The sequence below is a fragment of the Panthera uncia genome, chromosome D1 (genome assembly GCF_023721935.1).
Source record: "Panthera uncia isolate 11264 chromosome D1, Puncia_PCG_1.0, whole genome shotgun sequence".
Classification (NCBI taxonomy): Eukaryota; Metazoa; Chordata; class Mammalia; order Carnivora; family Felidae; genus Panthera; species Panthera uncia.
In genome coordinates, this window is record NC_064808.1 from 34,916,536 (window position 1) to 34,937,391 (window position 20,856).

At 36.5% G+C, this 20,856-nt stretch overlaps 1 pseudogene; it reads left to right on the forward strand.

The window, feature by feature from the left end:
- The first annotated feature begins 204 nt into the window (after positions 1 to 204).
- Positions 205 to 20,856, forward strand: part of LOC125929005 (transcription initiation factor TFIID subunit 10-like) — a 32,989-nt pseudogene continuing 12,337 nt past the window's right edge.

Genomic DNA, 20,856 nt, shown 5'->3' on the forward strand with positions numbered 1-20,856 from the left:
CACTTCACTGACTAAACCACCCAGGCACCCCTGGTCTTAGTCTTCATCAAATTATCCAAGAGAAAGTTTTTTTTAGAAATGTAACTTGTACCTGGTGTGGTTTATAAATTGGTATTTCTTCTACTCTTCCTAAACATGTGACCTCTTTTTCAATGCCATGGAAAAGGCCCACAGACTTCAGGCAGGTGGGTGTGCCTGCCTAACATGTACCACAAGGCTGGTACCAACGGCTGCTCAGCCCTTCGTCCAGATCCTGGCCAACCCCCAGCTGGTAGCATCTCTTGGGTAAGTTACAGTTTTTTGAACACTTATGAGTTTTCTCATATGTTAAGAGGAAATAGAAATAATAATCACCTTCTTGGGTTGGTAGTAGAAATAAATGTACCTTACTTGACTTAGCCCTGAAGGAATTTTAGTAAACTGATTTTGTATGTAATTCTTTTAAAATAAGGAGATTTCAGTTAGAAATTAAAGAGAGAGGGGCGCCTGGGTGGCTCAGTCAGTTAAGCGTCCGACTTCGGTTCAGGTCATGATCTCGCAGTTCGTGAGTTCAAGCCCCGTGTTGGGCTCTGTGCTGATGGCTCAGAGCCTGGAGCCTGTTTCAGATTCTGTGTCTCCCTCTCTCTCTGACCCTCCCCCGTTCATGCTCTGTCTCTCCCTGTCTTAAAAATAAATAAACGTTTAAAAAAATTAAAGAGAGAGAGAGAGAATATAAATGGTTTTGAAAAAAAAACTCTTGACAATGCTAGTGTATTGTATTTTTCATCAGTTTCCAATGCATCCTAATGGTGTATGGGAAAGAATTCCCAGGATTCTTACTATCAATGTGTTTTTAAAAAGCAGGGAGTGGTTAGCAGAAAGGAAAAACAAATTCTCTTCTATAGACTCCAGAAAAGAGAACAGCCCAGCCTACATCCCGACTTTAATCTGTGAAACCTGTCAGGCTTTGGCCATGTAAGATAATTAAGTCTTGTTGTTTTAAACAGTAAGCCTGTGGTAAGTTGTTACAGCAGCAAATGGAAAATGAATACACCTACCTTGTTTCACCCACCAGGAAGTAGGCTTCATCTGAACAGGAACTGATCTAGTGGTCACCATATTTCTTGTGCCAAGGATAGTGATTGGTACATAGTAAATATTCACTAAATTGTTGATGAATTTCAATTAATAATTTTGGATTAATTAATCATTTTGTCAGATTCTACATAAAGACTTTCAAAAGAAAAATACGTCAAATAATACCTGCTTACATTTTGTAATTCACCAAGCATCTTTCTCTGTTATTTGGTTTTATTTTAAGATAGAATATGAATGAAGTACATGGTGCATTTAGTATTATTTTTAATTTAAATTTTGAGAAACTGAAGATCTGAGATGTGAAATAAACTTTGCTGCTTCAGGCAGGTGTAAAGGGGCAATCCTGTACTCCAAGTCTGGTATTTGGATTTCAAATCCTTCTGAGCATTTAGTGATTAATTAATTAATTTATATTCACATTCATCAATAATCGAGTGCTTAAGAACTGTGCAGCACACTAAGAACTAAAACAAAGTAAATAAATGACCCTGCCTCCATAATTCAGAACCTAGGAGCCAATACAGACATACAAATAATCACTCAACATAATAAGATAAAGCTCACAGTTAAAGAAGGCAGATTCAACACAGTTTTCAATGTCTCTCCAGTTACAGTCCCAAAATGGCAACACAGAAATAAAATATGGAAAAAACTAATAACGTCAAAGCAAAGTCAAAAGGACTGAGCACACAAGATTGCTCCGTCGTGTGTTTTCAGATAGAAGCGAATGAACAGAAGAGGTGACTCCTGTGTCTGGGCAGAAGTGGTCACAGCTCCAAGTGTTCAAGGAGATGGATCCAAAAATTAGGGAACTGCCAACAAATTCCTGCAGAGGGTCAGACCTGAAGCAGTCCAGGTACGACAGAGGAGGAACAAGACACAAGCTGAACACAGGGACACTAATCAAGAATCTGGATCTATCACAGTCTTCTTTTGCATACCTCTCCTGTTTCGAAGATACAAGACACTAAAGTATTGCACACGTGCTTTGACAGACAGCGTCGGTTCACTAAAACAGTACCTTTTCCCAATTCCTTTCTTCCTCTCCTGCCTTCACTCTTTAGCCTTAAAAAATTGCATACCTGCCCTTCCCGTTCTCTAAAGCATTTGGGGTAGCTTTGTGCAACCAGTTTGGCTGATGAATTCCAGCCAATAAGATCAGAGTGGAAACCTTTTGGAGATCTTTCTAAAAGGGTGTAATGTACGAAACAATGGCAGCATATTTACATGACAGGATACAGAGGAGAGAATTAAGAATACATTGTCCTGATATTGCTAAGCTTTTAAACCAATGACAGTAACTTTCTAGTTCTAGATTTCCTACTATGTGAAAAAAGTCACCCCTATTTTCTTAAGCCATATGTAGAAGTGTTTTCTGTTACTTGGAGGCAAAAATCATTCCTAAAATTTACATATACATAGATTTAGTAGAAACTCCAAAAGATATATGTATATGAAATCATGAAAGAGAAGAAAATGTTGAGCCAGTTCCTGAGCGGTGGACTCAGGAGCCCAGGTATAGATTAGCTTTGGACAGGAAGATTGAGGATGTCTGTTTTGCTAGGACAGAAAGGACAAGTTTGATGATGAATATAGGTTCAAAAAAGGGTTAAGGGAGGGACAGCATGCTGAGAAATCTTTTGCCAGAAAACCTGAATTTTACTCTGTAAAGTAGGATGCAAAGTCGTGTGTGTGTGTGTGTGTGTGTGCGTGTGTGTGTGTGTGAGAGAGAGAGAGAGAGAGAGAGAGAGAGAGAGAGCAGGCATGCGCCTGATGATAGATACTTGTTTGGTGGAGGGTTTGAGGAGTTAAAGGGAAAGTGACATTTGCAGCCACAGTTGAGGTGGCTAGGAATGGAAGCTGACTATAATCATGGAGATAGTTACAAGCATTGGAGACCCACCGTGACTGCATGGTGATGACTCAGAGGTAGAGCTTTGCACATAAGAGAGCTGACAGTGATAACCACAGGCGCGTGTCAGAGGAGTCTATGCAGTACACCAGGAGGGGGAACAGGGATGTATAGTGTAGAATCAGGGACGTAGAAATCAATTGTTGCCATATTGTAGTTTTGAAACATTGAATAGGATATGTAAGTTCTTGAGTCTCTGGTTCTTCAACTATACAACAGGGCAGTAATGCCTACTTCAGAGGGTTATTATCTTGTTGCATGAGACAAATTTTATTAAAGGCTCAGTAGCAGACCTCACGTATGCAGCACTTTTCATTATCCTCTAAAAAAGAAAGCTGGAAACGCATGTGGTCCTGGCAAGAGTCGGGTTTCAGTTAAGGTTAAGACTATCAGAAAAGAACCTCTAGTTTTTGGATTGTGCCATCAGATCGCTAGGAAAGAAATTTAGGATAAGTTATTGCAGCTTCCCCCAGCATCAGCTGGCTTTAAGACACTGGCTTACAAGCGGGAGAAACAAATGGAAATGTCTCTCAACTATGAAGTCTTAAAACAGATTCCCAATTAGAATTTCACAGTGAATTGCAATTGCATTTTTTTTTTTTTTTGCCTTTAGACATTTCATCGATACATTCTATCGCCTTGCCTGCTGGAAGATTTTCATCAAGGAGAAGATAACCTTTTAGATAGTTATAAGGGTGAGTCAAGAGATCAGCAATCAATGAATCACTCAGGCTTTGTAAATGACACGGCAGTTTCATGATCTCTAACCTTTATTGCACAATAGATATTTGTTAGGAAAAATAAATAAAAGAAAGAAAAACCATTGTGAAACTACTCTACTGGTTAACAGTGATAAAGCTACAAAGTATCGTGATTATTAAGATTAATAGAGATAAGATGACAACTTTCTGGTAACTCTGATGACTATTACATCAATTAATATTTTTTTTCATTTTTAATGTATTTGAACTTTCAAGCCTTGATTCATCTTGGATTGTGTCCAAAAATCGAAAGCCCACAGGAAATATTCTCCATGTTTATGTGAAATAACATGAGCTACACTACATTGTTCCATGTAATCCAGAAGCATTAAGAGGTATTAAAGTATCTGAATTTTAGTGTTCTTCTAGGGTTGAAATTTGTTTTTCTAGTAAGTAAGCAAGACATTTATTCTCTATTTCATGGATAACGGAATGACACATTTCAATCTGTGCACATTTTTACTGTACCTGAGAATTTTATTTTTTCCTCAAAGCCAAAATTGTCCTTTTTTTGAGGAAGAAAATGAAATATCTACTTGTTAGTCAAAATATAGTCAATTATTATTACAATTATTTTTTATTAAAATTTCCCAAGACATGCTGATATCTGAGAAGTCTGACATTTTGTTTAGTTAACACTTATAAAAGCCATTCAAAACAGAACTTTGAAAAACATTGAATCTCAGTCCAGAATTAAATGGGGTTTGGTAACATTTCTGGCCTTTGGTTATTCAACTAATCTAAGGGAGAAAGAGAATAAATCAATTCTTCTGTGGATAGGTATGGCCAAGCCAATCAATCACTGTTTCCAGTTTTCATGTTACAAGTTGTTAATACAAAGACACTAGAGACAGGTGCTCTGTATTTAAATATTACTCTGTGAGCATTATTTAAAAATAGATGTTAGTTGGGTTATTTTGAGTAACTTTAGGTTTATAGAAAAATACAGAATAGGCAAAGTATTCCCATGTTCCCCAACACCCTTCCTCTGGTTTCCTCTATTATTAACATCTTGCATTATTGTAGTACATCTGTTAATATTGGTGAGTACTAATGCATTATTATTCATTAAGATCCATAGTTTAAATTAAGGTTCATTCTTTATGTTTAACATCGTATAGGTCGTCTATTCTCTTCCCTTCAAATTCTGGGCATCTACATATCTTTTTAGTGTCTCCGTAGTTTTGCCTTATCTAGAATGTCAAATAGTTGGAATCATACACCACGTAGCATCATCAGATTGGCCTCTTTCACTTAACAATATGCACTTAAGTTTTCTCGTGTCTTGTGGGAGCTTGACGGCTCACTTTTTTATTGCTGAATAATATTCCTTGCATCGATGTGCCAAGTTTGTTTGTCCATTAATTTACTGACGGGCATCATGATTGCTTCCTAGTTTTGGCAATTATGAAAGAAGCTGCTTTGCAGGCTGATATTCAGGTTTTTGAGTAATAAGTTTTCAACTCATATGGTTAAATATCATGGAACATGATTGCTAGGTCATATGGCAAAATGATACTACGTTTTGCCAGAAACTCTGCAAAACTGGGTTACAAAATGACTGTGCCATTTTGCGTTTCTGTCAGTAACGTACAACAGCTCGTTGCCCCACATCCTCACCAGCATTTGGTGTTGCCAGTGTTTTGGAATTTTGCCATTCTAACAGGCATGTAGTGGTATCTCACTGTTGGTTTAATTTGCAATTTCCTAATGACATATGATGTTAAGCATCTTTTCATATGCTTATTTGCCATCTGTTTATCTTCTCTAGTGAGACTTCTGTTCAGATATTTTGCCCATCTTTTAATTGGATAGAATTGCATTTTTAAATAAATATTTGATGCCTCAGGACAGACATAGACAAAGGCAATGATGCCGAAGCCAGCAAGATTTGACCAGGGGTAATGGAAGTCTGTGTCAATAAAAGGAGGTTTTTTAGCCATGGTATAATTTAAGTGAGAGCTGTTACCATGTCCATTCAGGTTCTGTTAGGTGTAAGAAGACGTATTCTCAAGTACATTCCAGTTGTTGGAATGGAGAGATTGACCCATTTTTCTCTTGCTATAATCAAACATTTCAGTGTTTAATATTCAAATCACTCCTCTTGCTTTAATGAACAACCCTATGTTAAGAATTCTTTCATTTATCTTACAAGTATCTCTTAAATTGCTACTGTGTGCTAAGTACAGTTTTAGGTTGAGAAACTGTAGTGATGAATCAGACAAATGTCCCTCAGTTGGAGGAACTTACTGTAAATTTGGAAGAGTCAGACAATTAAGTAAGTGCATAAAAAATAAGACAGTTTTAAAGGAAGAAAATTAAAACAAGAGAATGAATAAAATAAGATAGGATTAGTGAGATAGAGGCTGATTAGAAGGGGCGTCAGATCAGAGAAGGAGCCTCTGAGAAAGAGACATTTGAACCAAACCTAGGTTAGGAATCAGAGGTGGGCAGATGGTGGTGATAGGTGTAGGTCTGGGCTGGAAGAGTGCTTTCCAAACCTGAAGGAAGAACAAGTGGGAAAACCACGAGGTAGAGCCGAACTTGGCCTATTTGAGAAATAGAAAGCCAGTATAGCTGAAGCGCGATGAATGAACTGAGTGAACTCTAGGGACACCTTGCCCAACTGCTGATGGTTTTCAGGAAAACAAACGAACAAACAAAAGCACATGAAAACATTTCAGCTACAAAATAAAATCTTGTACTACTGTTAAATTAAAACTTCAGAGGAATTAAGCAATGAAAAGTTTATAGTATCACTCTCCAATAGGCAATTCGATATTAAAACAATAAATACCAAACCATAAATAAGTATATGAAAGTCTAACTCAATTCTGATGTTTCCCTGGATGGCCATTATGGCACACACTAAAATATTACCCAACCTGTGTTTCTCACCTCCATTCCTATTAATATAACCTAAAATTTGTTGGAGATTGCAAGGTCCCAGCTTGCTATTTCAGTAGCTCTTACCACGGAGAATTGCCATATGACACAGAGAATAACAGTAAGTCATCAACAAAATTCAGATGGTAAATTGTGGGAAATCTGTTGATTTCCTGATAAAAGAGCAAGAACAGAAGAGATTGCCTTCACTCCCATACCCCTTGAGTCCTGCCTTGAGGACTTTCTTGGTGTATCCATCTGTAGCAGCTATGTTGCAATCATTAGGCTACAAGCCAGGTTCTCTGATAACACCACAGTGCAAATGAACCTAGACAAGCAACAACAGTTACTGAGTTACTCAGCTACTGGTTAGCTGAGAAAGCAGTATATGGCTTCAATGTAGTCAGGCTTTCTGTCTCTGTCGCTCATACATGTTCCTAATTGCTAGAACTATTTGATGATTTCTTCTCTAATCAAATAGCAAAGGATCACTTTTACTTTGAGGGGCGTGGATACACTCTGTACTTGTGCTCAGTATAGTCACCCCGACTTCAAAGAGCACAAACAGGAGGAAGCCACATGCACTGAGCTCTTACCAGGATCCAGGGGAAGCTCTTAAAGCCAGATGTATTTATCACTTCAGCATCACTATGAAGCTGGTGCTCTTAACATTCACAGTTTATAGGTAAGGAATCAGAAGTTCAGAAATGCAAAGTAACCAGTCCACAGCCAAACACCTCATGAGTGGCAGAGTCAGGGTCTGAACCCAGGTTCCAGGGCCCCTGGCTCTAATCATTCTGTAGGACTGTCTCCTAGAATTAATGAGCCATTTCTTTACATAAGATTCAGTGGCCCAGACCAATGAGACTTATGTACAAATTCTGATTCCTTCAGAGTTGATATGAAAAAGGATAAATTCAAAGTGACTCTACATGTACATATGGTACATGTACATGTAATCTACTTGTACATATTAAGGTTTAGTATTTATATATATGTTTTTATCATGGTCTTTATAATGAGTAGTTAATAGTCTCACAGGGGAAAAAGTGGACTCAAATAGCAGTCTTGATGGAGTGCCAAGCATTAGCCTCACTTGAATTAAAATGGCTAAGTAATATATATTTTTTCTTTTAGAAAGCAATTTTAAAGAAAACACTGGCAGATTGTTATGAGATGAAATTAGAGAATAGTCTGCTAATAAAGGCCATTGAACAGTGTGTGTTTCTGTTTGTTTTGGAAACTGAGAAAACATTTGTACACGGTCATCGCAGCTGTTCAATGTCTTTCTTGAGCTAGAGGTTCCCTGTTGTTGTGGCATAATTACAGAGCCCTGTGTGCCCAAGAACCTCAAAACAATCTGCATTTCAAAGGAGCTCAAGAGCCCAGCAATCTGTCAGTTCAAGCCCATACACTATTCAAAGAAGAAATTTGACAGTAAAAAGTCTTTACACAAATAAGAAAATTGAGTTACAATAAAGTTAAGAGAATTAGTTCATGTTTCACATGTTATTCTGTTACATGGATTTTAAGAGGAAGGCATCTATTTAACCATTAATACTCATTAACGAAATTTCTCATGAGTGTATGAAGGCAATTAATAATGGCATTATTGTACCCCTAAGAGCCCTTCCTATTGCTTTTATATTACCGGAAACAATGCCAATACATATCTTTACAGTTGTGTTGATGGTGGTACAAAGTACTCTTTTTATGGAGAATACAAAATATCTAAACTCATATACTGATAACCTGGACAAATTTCACACAATCTCAGCATTCAAACTGAATCACCAAGTATGTCAATGATAAGCAGCCTGTTCCATTGAGGTATCTGCTTGATTGTGACTCTCAGAGAGGCTTCCTTACCCCTTCAGAAAATAGCAGCCAGTCCTCATTTTCTCATTTCTTCCTTCCTTTATCTTCAGAGAACCTACAATTGATGTATCTGTTTTTGTTTCCATACTTACCATCTTTTATCCCTCTAGAATAAGTCTTTGTCTATTCTCTGCCATTAGGATGCTGACCAGGGCTGGACTGATGGTAGATGCTTATTAAATGTTTGATGAAATAACTAATGAATGCATATTGCTGATTTCTTCTCTGAACTACTTATTCAACGATACTAAATAGTCATCATGTGTTACTCATCCCTTCAGGTGAAATACGGACATCATAAGGTTTAACGAGCATTCCTTCTGGAAGATGTCCCCTTCCTTCTCCTGTGTGATAGCATAGCATATGTAGACAACACTACAAATATATTTACTTGTCGGATTAAATGCTTTTTTCATAATTATTTTGATAATACAAGTCCTTGACTCTTGGTTGAAAAAAAACCAAACATTATGCTTATTATATTTTATTCCAATATAATGTAACTTAACAAGGACTATGTAATTATTACACAAGATTTCATTTTAAAAGTGTAACATAAGGACTGCAGCAATCTTCACTGGCATAATAGTTAAACCCAGGTGGCACATAATTATCTTCATACTTTCTTATCTTTTTGTAACCGTAATCCAACAAATTACTTTAATTAACCATAATACTAAGGAGAAACAGGAGAAGTGATTAAGAAAATAACTTTCTAATGGAAGCATTTACTCTTATCCTTGACGCTGAAAAATGGATTTACGATGAAAATTACAAGACTTTCTCTCCGTGGGATGAGATATAAACCCTCCTTTGGTACCGAACACTTAACAGAATATTTAATAAGCTATCAGAGGATAAAACAGAACTTACTAAATGAGAGGTTTCCCACTCACACCTGAACTCTTCTGCTTCTCTATTGAATCCCAGAAGAACAAACCTTCACATTATAATCCAGAGGGAAAGGTACCTCTAGTCAAGTCTGAGAATCTGCCTCATCTACTTTATCATCACCCCTTGACTTGTTTCAAGTTTCACACTTTACAACAGCTTTTCTTTCCAATTAGTGGTTAGGTGTTATGACTACTTCAAGTGGTTGTTTTTTTTTTTTTTTTTTTTTTTTTTTAATGAATGGTGTTTTCACATTTTGCCTGTTTTTGAAATTTATTTACTTGGTTTCCTTTTGATTATTTCAGTGATGCAATGCAGATGGAAATCCCTTTGCTCTGATATATTTAACCGGAGGATAATGGGTCTCATCTAATTTAAATCAGTACTTTCAAAAAGAAAACTTGATTTGTCTACAAATGCATTGATGATTCCATGGTTTATTTGATTAGTTTTGCACCCATATCTACATCTATGTTTAATATAAATTGAAATTTGTCTGTAATTATGACATTTAAAAAAACAAATGAGGGACATCTAGGTGTCTCAGTCAGTTAAGCATCTGACTCTTGATTTGGGCTCAGGTCATGATCTTATGTTTCGTGGGTTCGAGCCCTGCATCAGGCTCGGCACTGACAGTGCAGATCCTACTTGAGTTCTTTCTCTCTCTCCTTCTCTCTGCTCCTCCCCCATGTATGCGCTCTCTCTTAAAATAAAGAATAAAAAAAACCACACATGAATATGAACCCCTTTGATTATTTTAAAACTCATCTTTTGTTGTCTTCATGGTTATTAATTTAGTTTTTATGTATTATATAACAAAATAGCAAGGTGAAAGCAAGGGTTTCAGTTTATTACAGATAAGTACCTCAGCACAAATAACACATTGCAAATACTCTTTTTATTCATAGAAATAAAATATTCAATTACACGTAATTACTCTACATTGTATGTCACAAGTGCTCTTTTAGGAATCAAAAACATAGCATTAAGTTTGAAACTACTGTGGTGGGTAACATAGTTCAAGTATGTTTGTCTAAATTCTCCTAAATGTTGCTCATACTATTAGATTCAATTGTAAAAAGAACTCAACTATGGAGTTCAAAAGGAAAGATTGTCATTATTTTATTTAATGATTTACAGACATAGCAATGCCAACAAACATCACCCACATCTTTAATGTGATAAATAGGACAGATGCTGGTTAAGACATGTTAAGCCTCCTTCTGTGTGTCATGTCTTACAGTCCACATCTAGTGTTATAAGCACAAATGCCTACAGAGACCAGGCAGAAAACGAAAATGGTAAATTCAATTAGGTGCAAACATTAAATTACACCACCGCATGAATTTGTCTTTTATTTTCTACTTTTTATAGAATTCTGGAGAAAGAGAAAAAAAACTTCACTGTAGAAAAGGAACAGTGCAAGCACCATGAAAAATAGCAACTCCTACTTGGACCTAGTGGCAGGGAAATAATAGAGCGTAGTAATGGACATAAATGATCAGACTCTATGCACATTATAGAAGTAGTTCTAGTTCTAACAAGGTTAACTGTCTGTGTATATATATATATATACACACACACACACACACACACACACACACTTTTATAGTAGGTAATCATTAAATCATTATATTAAATGCTTATATATGTATGTATATATATTCATACATATAAATATATATATATATATATATATATATATATATAGTATGTGCACACACACACACACACACACACATATTGATGTAACTATTTGACACCAAGTAGAGATATCAAATAAGCTTTTAAGGGAAGAAGATTTCAGGGAAGTGGTTCCATTTATGTTAATTTGACAGCACTCAGCCCAGAGGGATGGTATTTAAAGCCATAAATGAGATTATCTACACTCACATGGACCAATATGGTAGACTTAGCCACAAAGGGCTTTTGAACATTAGAAACATGAGTCATCTGAATTGAGATGTACAGTAGGCATAAAATACCATAGATTTTGAAGACATTGTGTGAAATAATAATCTAAGATACCTCACTAATGATTTTATATTGATTGTACTTTCAATCATGTTTTAATATGTTGTCTTAAATAAAATATATTTTAAAATTAAAATTGCCTATTTTTACTTTTTATACAATTTTATTAAAAAAACAATTTTTTTTGAGAAAAAGAGTGTGAGCAGGGGAGGGGTGGAGGGGGGGTACAGATGATTCAAAGTGAGCTCTGCACTGACAGCAGCGAGCCTGATGTGGGGCTCAAACTTATGAACCAGGAGATCAGGACACTGAACTGTGGCTGGTTTGACATTTTTGCTAGATAGTCCCAGTTTAGAGTATGAAGGTAGAGAGAAGAGAGAAAAGCTCCAATGACTGACCCTTAAAACTCTCCTTTAATTAGAGGCAAGGTATTAATTTCTGAAACTCAAGTGAATATGGTATTTCAAGGAGAGAATCAAATATATTAAAAAATGTCGACAAGTCAAAATTAGATTAGAATGAAGAAATGACCACTGCTGTTAGTGATTTGGAGGTCATTGCTGACTTTGACAAGGGTTAGTTCAGAAAAGCTATAGGGATGAAATCTAAATGGAAGTGAGTTCCAGAGAGGTGGGAGAAAAGGAATCGAGTGTGAACAACTCTTAAAATGGATCAGAGAAATCTTTATCCGTTCATGTATCAGTGGACACGTGGGCTGCTCCATAGTTAGGCTATTGTAAATGATGCTGCAATAAAGGTAGGGGTGCATATATCCCTCAGAATTAGTGTTCTTGTATTCATTGGGTAAATATCCAGTAGTGGAAGTACTAGATCATAGGGTAGTTCTATTTTTAATTTTTTAAGGAACCTCCACACTGTCTTCCACAATGGCTGCATAAGTTTGGATTCCCACCAACAGTACACAAGGGTTTCTTTTTCTCCACATCCTTGCCAATACTTTTCTGTGTTGTTGATTTTAGCCATTCTGACAAGTGTGAAGGGATATCTCATTGTGTTTTTGATTTACATTTCCCTGGTGATGAGTGATGTTGAGCATCTCTTCATGTGTCTGTTGGCCACCTGTATGTCTTCTTTGGAGAAAAATCTGCTCGTGTCTTCTGTCCATTTTTCAATTGGATTATTTGTTTCTGGGGTGTTGAGTTGTATCAGTTCTTTATATATCTTGGACACTAACTCTTTATCAGATATGTCATTTACAAATATCTTCTCCCATTCAGTAGGTTGTCTGTTAGTTTTGTTGGTTGTTACATTTGCTTTGCAGAAGCTTTTTAATTTAATAAAGTTCCAATGATTTCTTTGCTTTTTTTTTTTTTTTTATTTCCCTTGCCTCAGGAGACATGTCTAGAAGAATGTTGCTACAACCAGTGTCAGAGAAATTAGTTGCCTGTGCTTCCTTCTAGGATTTGTGTGGTTTCAAGTCTTATATTTAGATCCTTAATTCATTTTGAGGTGTTTTTTTTTGTATGATGTAAGACTAATTTGCTTCTTTTTATTATTATAAGAATGTTGCATTGAGTAGCATTTTGACTGAAGTTTTATTTACATCTTTGATAGTTTTATTAGGATAAAGTATAAGAAATTATAAAAGGAGGGCATATATGTATTTATATAAATTTTAATAACAATGTTAAAGAGTTCAAGAAAAATATTACACCAGATTTCACTCTCACTAACAATACATGGAACTGCCTCCTCCAAGAAGTCTTAAAAATAGTCGTTATAAAAAACAAAATGAAAAAAAAAGTGGTTATCATGATTACAGAGGTACTCCTGTAAAAAATAACTACTGCAAAAATATTTTGAATGTTTTCTAAATTGAGAATTTGGTGAAATTCCTGAAGCTTATTCCAAGAAAAATAAAGACTCTTCCAAAAATTTGTACTCAAAATAAGAAGGTGCTGTGACTTTGGTCTTAACCCACTTTTCCCATTTTTATATACTGAGATTCTAGGATGAAAATAAACCGGAAAACATTTTAAGTCACTTCCACACAATCTCATTGTATTTGAAGTATGTGAAATTGAATGCAAATACAAAAAAAAAAAGACATAAAAACATGCTTTGTAATTCATATGAATATCCCTTCCTTCATTGTAAGACCAATGGCAATAAACCTGAAAAATGTTTGGCCTCTCTGTTTCAATTTCACGATGGTATAATTAAGTTATTGACCTGTGTTGTACCAACTGAGGCCTTTGTCAGAAAGTAAAGCAAAGATTGGTCTTTGTAAATATATGTAGGCAGTTAGAATTGTAATTATGCATGATTTCAGTTATGGCAAGTGCTTGAATAAGCTGAAAAATGTCCTGAGAAACAGCTGTTTGTGTACTGATACAGGGTTTCATAGTTTTCTAAATAATAGAGGCACAGAGACTATTGTGGATGTTGACGTGGGAAGAAAAGTGGAGTAGGGGTGATGAATTGCTCAGCAGTGTTGAACATTCAGGGCCTGGTGATTATAATCTCTTTAGAAGGGACACTTAATAGGATATTATACAAAGTAATAGTGTAACAATTGGTGAAGTAGAAGTTAAAATATTGCAGTTTACAAGACATATCATGAGAAAATGTGTGCCAAGTAAGGTGTTGCATTGCTGAGTTCATATGCAGTGTAGGGAATTTCAAGGGGATCATTTGCATATTTTTAAGAGCTAGAGGACAGACTCCTTGTTTAGAAAATAGTACCCAGCAACTGCCAAGTGGAGTTGGCTACATCTAAAAGAATGTTTTGCTTTTGACCTGTTGGAGTCATTTTCATGTGTGTTCTTAGAAATCTCAGAGGTAAGAATAGGAAGAGTACTTTTTGAATGTCTTCTTCTTCTTAGGCACCCTTTCAGTTTAACTTTGTATAAGATGTCACTGTAATCTGTTAACTCCCCTCTGGTTGGAATTAATTCCCATCTAGAAAACAAGGAAACTGAGGCTTTGGAAGATTAAATAACTTTGTCCCCTGTACACAATTCATGGGAGATGCTGATATTTGAACAAAGTAGTACAACTGAACAAAACACTGCCCAAATCTAAAGTTCATCCTCATTTTTTAAGCCATGAAGGTGTAACATGGGAACTTGTGATGATTTATGATTTTATTCCATCGTGACACTGAAATAGGTATTAACATTCTGTTTGGCCTCTGCCCTGAAATAGGAGAACTTCAGCTTGAACATAATATTCCTTAAGTATGTTCAAACTTTGCAGGACATTGACATTTCAACCTCTAATTGGTGATGTACATCTCAAAACAGAGCCCACCACTGCTATCAAAATGAAGTCTAAGCATCTTTGTTGCCTGTTTTCGTCTTCTGTCATGTCACCCTGAAATCCTAGCTCCAGATATGCTCACTCACTTCTAGTCACCTAAACATGCCAGGATCTCACCAACCTATTCTGTTCTCTATGCCTGAAGCACCCCTCACTCTCCAATCTCAAACAACTGATATGCACCTTGACTTCTTAGTAATTTTCTACCCAAATCCTTCTCTGACATTTGTAAGTTGAAAGCACTGCCCCCCCCTTTTTTTTCTGTTCCTATCACATTTCAGATTCAGCCTTTTGTATCATTTAATGTCCTATATTTCAATCGTCTGCTTTCTTCTCTTTCTCACTAAACTTCAAACACTTTAAAGGGTGGGGACATCTCTTAGTCATTAGTGTAATCTAATTTGTTGAGACCTTAATAAATAATAGATACATTAATATATAAATTAAGTATAGTTTAAGTATGTTAATATATAGTAGCTATAGTACATATACAACTAAGTGACTCGATCAAAGCTATTTACTTGCCAAAAGAAAAAATAACGGTCTGAAAAATGAACTGTCTATATTAAGGGCTCTACCATGTTAAGCTGTGGGTCACCCAGACTTAATACCTCAGAATCATTAATTAATGAACAACTAATTTGACAGAATCATAAAAAAAGAAAAAGAAAACAAATAAAAAAATCTAATATTCATAACACTGACATAAAATTATTAACATTAACAGAGAGCTATAATTATTACAGTTTTCTGCCGTATATGTATTTGGAAAGTTACGATCATAACTTACATCCAATTTTATATTCTGATTTTTTAATGTTTTTGGAGCTCTCTGAGGTATTTTATTTACTTATTTATTTTTACTTTAAGCTTTTATTTTAATTCCAGTTAGTTAACATAGAGTGTTATATTAGTTTCCGGTGTACAAAATAATGATTCAACAATTCCATACATCACCTGGTGCTCATCACAAGCTCACTCCTTAATCCGCATCACCTATTTAACCCATCCCCTCACCCACCTCCTCTCTGGTAACCATCAGACTGTTCTTTATAGTTAAGAATCTATTTCTTGCTATGACTATCTCTGTCTCTCACTTTTCCCCCATGAGCAATTGTTTTGTTTCCACATATGAGTGAAATCATATGGTATTTGTCTTTCTCTGTCCGGCTTATTTCACTTAACAATATATGCTCTAGCTCCATCCACGTCTCTTCAAATGGCAATATTTCATTCATTTATTATGGCTGAATAATATTCCATTGTATGTATATGTATACACACACACATATATGTGTGAAGATGTGATATATGTATCTTCTTTATCCATTCATCAAGTGATGGACACTTGGGTTGCTTCCATATCTTAGCTATTGTAAATAAGGCTGAAGTAAACATAGGAAGGCATGTATCTCTATGAATTAGTGTTTCTGTGTTCTTTGGGTTAAATACCCAGTACTGCAATTGCTGAATGGTAAGGTAGTCTATTTTTAACTTTCTGAGAAACCTCCATAATGTTTTCCACAGTAGCTGCACCAGTTTGCATTCCCAAATAGTGCATAAGGGTTCCTTTTTCTCCACATCCTCACCAACACCTGGTGTTTCTTGCGTTGTTGATTTTAGCCATTCTGACAGGTTTTAAGTGTTATAACATTTTCCTATAATAAAAGCTCTTTAGAAAAGGCATTAAAGTAATTGAAGTTGGGAGGGGTGGGTAGAATCCTCAAAGTACATACTTTCAGAGAGCTGATCTGTATTGTAGAGGAGAAAAAAAAAGAATTTTCCCTATACTTTTCTGAATTCCTATGCACACGGGAGACAGTAAAAAATGAGCAACTCTCCAAAGTGGCTTACAATTCTGGATTAAATATCATCTTAATAGGAAAAGAGGGAGGAAATGTAGGCTTCCTGGGGAGAGCAAATGATTTTTAGAAAAGATAAATAGACCCTTAGAAGAATAGATGGGAAGGTATAATAGTCTGTGACAAAGTGTCTGGATGGGGTGTCGACACTTCTAGCTTCCTTCCCTGTGATAAGACTCAATCTTCCTTAGTGATGAAACTGTAGTGGAGAGGCTCTATAACAACTGAGTTCCTTTTGTGGGACCTTTATTTAGGCAGCCATGGGAAGTCCAGAAAGCTTTTCCCTGAATTTGCTGTTTTTCAAATGCCTATGGCTCAAAATAATAAGCCAAAGTGGCCTGTTTTGGGTAGCATATTCTACTATCCTTCAGGATTACTGAGATTGATCATTTGTCCCCTCACCTGCAGCTCAAATCTGTATGTGTGCAACATTTTATGCAAGGAAGAGGCTCACAGAAGGAGAGGAGGGATTGCAGCAATAGCAGCAATAGAAAATTTCCTGTAAGCTATGTTTCTACTTAAACACTGAGACTGCCTATTTTACACCATCTTTATCAGCACCGAGTCAACTTTCTTCTTGAGCAACAAAAACAAAAATATTATGAAAAGAATTAAAAATCATAAAGCAAAGATTGCAGAGGAACTGATACATAAACTGTTATTTCCAAAGGGGAAAAACAATCTTCAGTGTGTCAGCCAAGATAGACAGGTGAGTGGCTGAAAATCCCATTGAACGCAGTCTCTATGTTTAGATTCAAACATAATAAATATCTGTACTTTTCGGAGATGAATTGCCTTTTTAGCATTATATAATAATTAGCATAAAATAAAGAAATGATCGAAGAAGCTGGAAATTTGGATTCCCTAAAATTGATTTACATTTGAAAAGAAGAGAAATGTGTGCAGAAGAAGGATTCATTATAAAATCTTTTGGGGAGCCTGTTTGGCTCAGGTCATGATCCCAGGGTCGTGGACTCAAGCCCCAAGTTGGGCTCCGCTACTGGGCGTGGAGCCTGGTGAGGATTCTCTCTCTCTCTCTCTCTCTCTCTCTCTCTCCCTCTACCCCTCTTGCCCTGCTCAGACACACTCCTTCACTCTCTAAAATACAACTTAAAAGAATTTTTTAATCTTTTTTTTTAATATATGAAATTTATTGTCAAATTGGTTTCCATACAACACCCAGTGCTCATCCCAAAAGGTGCCCTCCTCAATACCCATGATGAATGGATAAAGAAATTGTGGTTTATATACACAATCGAATACTACATGGCAATGAGAAAGAATGAAATATGGCCTTTTGTAGCAACGTGGATGGAACTGGAGAGTGTGATGCTAAGTGAAATAAGCCATACAGAGAAAGACAGATACCATATGGTTTCACTCTTATGTGGAGCCTAAAAGAATTTTTTAAAAAGAATCTCTTACCCCGCAAGTTTGAAACAAAATCCTGTTAAGTATTACTCCTAAATAAGTGATGAAGCATTTATTTTAATGCAAAAGCAAACAGCATCCTATTGAAAAATCCAGAAGCAGCAGAGCAAAGTGCAAAGAGCACTTGACCTGACATACCAGTTTCCAGGCATTGCTTCTTTCTACTACTCACTTTCCCAAGGCTTCACACAAGTCATTACCCTCACTGCACCCCTGTGTCTGTGTATAGGTGAGGTTTACGTGAAGAAAAAAAATAATGGGACAATGTATGGTAACATGCCTTGAAAACTGGAAAATTCTGTATGAACGTTAGGACAATTACTAATGTTGTCCAAGAGGAAACTATTTATCTGTTTATAGAAAATAAGCGTGGAATATCAAGTCTCCAAATCATGTGGGTGCTGCTTGGATGTATAAAATTAACCATGTTGATCAAATACCTACAAAGTTAAGAAACAATATCAGGCATTTTATAGACTGGGCAGGGGAGAAGATGGCGGGATGCACAGAGTATGCCATTTCAAGGAGCTGATTTGCATTTCTAAGATTTCTGATTTCCCCTCTCCTCTGCAGTCTAGAGTTCCAAGAACATTTAACTCTTTTGACAAAGATTTGTTTTTCATCCAAATTTTAGGATCCTTCTCTTAGGCACATCTGTGTACTTCCTTGTAAAATCCAGCTTTAGCAAAAAACCTACTAATTCAGTTTAACCAGAACCTCCCAGGCTCAATATCTGATCACCCTCAATATCTGATTGGGTTAGTCATCCTCCCCATCCCCCAGGTGACACCTGATTACCCTGTCCTGTCCTCAGTAAGAATCCTGTTATATTGCTTTAGCCAATGTCCTCCTTAACCTTAATGTTTCCTCTTAGTAGTTTTCTATCCACTGACCCCACCCTGCTTCTTAGCCATAAATTCTGACTTGCCCATGTTATATTTGGATTGAACCCAATTCTATACGAGGTCTCTTTTCCCCTATTGCAATAGTCCTGAATAAAATCTGTTTTTACCTCTGTAACTAATGACTAGCTCTAGTTTTTCTTTGTAACCATGCAATCTAAAGATCTGTTTGGGAGCAAGTGAACATTCACATCAGGTGATAAATAGGCTTAGTCAAAACTATGCAATATGGCCTATGAGCAGCCTGGAATTTATGAACACTTGAAAATGAGCAGTGCCTTTAGAAATGCTCCTGAATAAATTGAGAGGACAGGATTGACTTGTCAGCAACCAACTCAAGCCATTTAACTGCTTCCGGAAGTTTTTGAGCAATAAATACATCTATGAAAAATATGGCAGAAAAAAAGAGAAATTATCGATATAAAGGAAAACTGCAGGGCATCTATTAGAGGTAGGGTCTACCCCACCCAAATGAGAGGTGGGGATCAGATGGCAAGACATCAGAATAGAAGTACTTTGAAGAAAAATATAATAGAACAGTGGATAAAATATCTGGGAGGTACTATATTTTGTGCTACAGGATCTGAATAGAAAATAAATCTTCCCCTAAAGGAGCCCTTAGTGCAGGTTTGATTTGCATTATTAAAGGAAAACCCTGCCATTCTCTTGCCTCTTTAATCACTGGTTTCAGCCTCTTTAACTTGACAGGGATCTTTCAGTTGCAGCAAATTACCCCAAGTCAACCCAACTTTAGGAATAAAGGGAATTTCCTGGCTTTCATTATATGGACCTCAAGCTTGAAAACATTCAAGGATATTTAGATGCAGGAGGTCAAGAGATACCTTCTGGATTCATGCAGGGTTTCTTTGTCTTTCCTCTTTGTCAGGTTCTGTAACAGGTAGGCTATCTCTCCATAGAAAAGTTAAATACCTGCTAAGCATTCCTGAAACACATTCTCAAAATTTAGCAACTCCAGGATAAAAAAAACTATCCTGTCATTTTTCAGTAATTCTTGCAAAAAATTTGGGATTCAAACTGATGTACTGTGCAAAAAAGAAAGAAAGTTTGAGAAAGAAAATCAGAGGTACTAAGTCCTTCTTCTCATTCCCATCAGGCTGTCTAATGTTTCTGATTCCAATTTACAACGTGTTGGTTCTTTCCTCACACCAGCAAGCAGTTCTCCAACAGCAGCTGGATGTCCTGCAATTTCACTCTCTGACACAACCTACCTGGCACATAGCATTAGATTTCACAGGCTAAAGGCTCAGCCCTACAAGACTGCACCCCCCAACCCCACGCTTCAGAATCCAATTTGTGCATCCACATTGTCACCTGTGCTTCTGAACAACTAACTATAGATTGGACTATCCAATGACTCCCACCTTACATTTGAGTAATTTGCTAGAGCATCTCACAGAATGCAGGGAAACATTTTACTTACCAGATTACAGGTTGATCGTATAAGTGAGTTACTTCGAAACAGCCAGATGAAAGATGCATACGGTAAGGTATGTGAAAAGGGCAGAGATTCCACGACCTCTCCTAATACACTAGTATCCTCAAATCTCCGTGTGTTTACCAACCTGCAAGCTTCCCAAACCCCATCTTTCTGGGGTTTTATGAAGGCTTCATTACATAACCATGACTGATTAATCATTGGCTGTTGTTGATCCATTCAACCTCTAACCCATCTTCTCTCCCAGGAGGTCAGAAGGATGGCACTGAAACTACCAACCTTCCAAACACAGATTGGTTCCCATGGCAAACCAACCCCATCCTTAGATAGATCCAAAAGTCACCTCATTAACATTAAACTCAGATGTGGTTGAAAGGGGTTTGTTACAAATATCAAGACACCTTTATCATTCTTTTCACTTAAGAAATTCCAAAGGTTTTAGGAACTCTGTGCAGGAATGGGATATGAAGACCAAATATATCTGTTTTATAATAAATCACAATATAGCCCTGGTCTTTTTTTTTTTTTCTTTCCTCTGTTGAGA